Source organism: Pagrus major, chromosome 23, assembly GCF_040436345.1.
Source record: "Pagrus major chromosome 23, Pma_NU_1.0".
Taxonomy (NCBI): Eukaryota; Metazoa; Chordata; class Actinopteri; order Spariformes; family Sparidae; genus Pagrus; species Pagrus major.
In genome coordinates, this window is record NC_133237.1 from 3,849,998 (window position 1) to 3,853,128 (window position 3,131).

A 3,131-nucleotide genomic window follows, 5' to 3' on the forward strand; every position below is an offset into this window, starting at 1 on the left:
GTGCGCCTCTCGCTGCTGGTTGCTGAGGTCCAGCAGCAGTACGGGCAGCCGTGTCCTGTGGTAACCTCTGCTCTGTACCCGACGGCCTCTCTCTCTCTCTCTCTCTCTCTCTCTCTCTCTCCCTCCCCCTCCCTGTGGTTTAATGACTGACACCAGCTGAACATGAGCTCCACCTACCTGCCCTGCGCGTGCCTTCAAAAAATGCTTCCTGACCACTTTCAAAAATGTGGCTACTGACTTCACTGCACAACTACACATGTATTTGTAGGGTAAAGGGGTATCTGGGTCTTTTAACCGCTAAATTTTTTTTTTTTTTAAAAACACAATGTGACAATTTACCCTGCACAGTGTGGCAGTCTGTAATTAACAATATTGTATGTTCGTGCACAAAAAGTCTGACTTATTTAGACAGATGTTTCTGGCCAAACTGACTAGCTCAATGCAGGTTCAGTTTAGTCACTGACACAAGCTGTGTAGCCTAACTGGACAAATTGGCAGAGTCACAGCGCTGACACAAATAAACTGCAAACCCTACCATATAAGCCTCGCGCCCATTTGTTGCATTGATTATTGCATTGCATATGTATACAAAAGCACTGAGTCCTTTAATATATTTACCTGAATAGTGCGTGACTATTACATACATACCTTTATATGTCAGACAGCGCTGGGTTGTGACTTAGTGCGTACAGTTATTCCACTGACAGACAGACTGATGGAAAGAAAAAGGAAAACAATAACAGCTATGCTAAAACGGATGGAAATGATTGAAACTAGGATTTAGTGATCTGCAACTTAAGACAAATGTAGGCCAGGGATGTAAAGTGGGGGGAGGGGGGCAATGGCCTCTTTCCTACTTCCAACAACAATGGTTGCAGTGTTTCCTCTCGACTTCCAGCCTGCTTTGCTGGGACCACATCCATCTTTGAACTCAGCCTTCACTTTGATCTGAACCACACTACTATAAAGATTTGTGATTTCCTTTTGCATGGTTGTGATGCTATCGGCCTGACGAAATCTGTCCAGAAACAAACAGGCAAACATATAAATACCTACCTATATAAATACGCACTCAAAACCGCTTCTAAAGGTAGTTGTTGCTACAATAGGTGTATCTAAGACCACATTTTACCATGGTGACACACACACATACACACTCAAAAGGTGAAATGATTACCAACAGCTGCTAACACTGTAGCAGCTGTTGAATAATCTATAACACTCACAGTTGCTATTCTTTACAATGATTATTTTTTGCAGATAATACATGAATGCTTTTGAACACAAGACTTTTATTTGCCATGACATATTTTTTGTAGTCAGGCTTTAAATATGTCCTGACGATAGACCTGTGTAGATTCATTGAAAATGTATTCCCAACACTCACCGATGCAATTTGAATGACAAACCTTGTCTTATACTATATACTGTACTCATGCAGTACTGTATACTGTGTTTATCTATTACAATTACTTGGATATTTTGTACGTGGTGAAAAAAGAAAAGCACACTATTCCTGTGCAGTGTTTCCTGCTTGTACCCTACAGACAAACGGGTTCCTTATAGTAAGTTCCAAACCTGTAAAAAATAATTACAGGTTAATAAAATATATATTTTTTTTTATTAAAAGTAATCGCATGAATCTTAAAGTAAAAATCTTTGGGTGAAAGTGCAAACATTTTTTGCATTTTTTAGTATTGTGTGCAGTATTATGTGGTAAGTAAAAATTATTTGGATTTCCGAGTACACTACTCAAAATTAGTAAAGGCTGTTGGGATTCAGGTGCATTTATGCATGTGCTTGGATGTGCAATAAAAGTCAAATGAAATGTGCGTGACCTATTCACAAAACACAAAATAAAAATTCAGATTTGTCACAGAATAAACAATCAAGTGAAACACGAAAATATCCCAAAAACCTGAACTAATTTTGATTAGTGTATTTAAAGTACAAGTGTATTAAGAAATAATGCATGTATCTTTGCACATGCAGATGTAGAGGCACATAAGCAACCGCTCATGCATTCATGCATAGACTCTGCGCACACACACACACACACACACACACACACACACACACACACAGCTCAAATCCTTTGCCATAAGTGAGCCTATGTCCTTCCTGTGAGGCCTCCCTGTATTGATTAGCTGCTGGTTAAAATATAAGTGGTGAAAAGGGAAACACATCACATTCATTGCTGCCTGTTAATCAATACAGGACGTTAAATCTAAGGAAACCACAGAGGCAGGGGAGAGGTGAAAATGGGTTTGGGTGGCAGCAACAAAGTGCAAGAGATATCGAGATGAAGATGAAGATTAGGATAAGAGTTATAGATTAAGCATCATTAAGCATAAAGCAGCAAGAGAAAAATGTAGGTACACCAAAAGGAAAAAAAAACATTTTCTCTAAATTTGCTCACAAGGAGCACAATGAGGTAGTACGGATAGAGGGACAGGCACTGTGGAGGGTAATGTTAAAAAAAAATAAAAAGAACTGTGAGCCGGAAGAGACACACTGTGTGTTTTATTTACTAGAATAAATATAACCTGGAGCTTATTGTACAATACTGACGCTGTACAATGTAGCTCCTGCACTGATTGAGGCCAAAAAGTGGATTTAGCAGTAAACACAATGTGGAGTGACAGCCCATGAATGTGCTCAATGGTGGCCAGTATAGGAAGAGCAAATATGTACTGTTTTCATTCAAAGGTATTTGCATGTTGTACTTATGGGTTTTGGGTATATCTTACCTTGTTTTTCAATAGCCAAGCTCGCGGTGTTGCTTTACAGATAACAGTGTCAGTCGGTTGATCCACCACTTTGGTCCTGACAGAACTGACTGATCAATCAATGAATCTTTATTTGTATAGCACCAATTCACAACAAAAGATACTGCTTTGATACTTTCCAATTCGAGCAGGTCAAGACCATACTCTTCAATTAATCTATCTGCACCCAACATTTCCCCACGAGCAAGCACTTGGCAATAGTGGCGAGAAAAAACTGCCTTTTAAAATATTATCAAAAAAAGTTTGGGAACCACTCTTTTAAACTAAGATGATCATGTTAAACATACCTGCTAAACATCAGCATCTTTGTGTTTTCACAGTGATGTGATGTGATGTTGATGT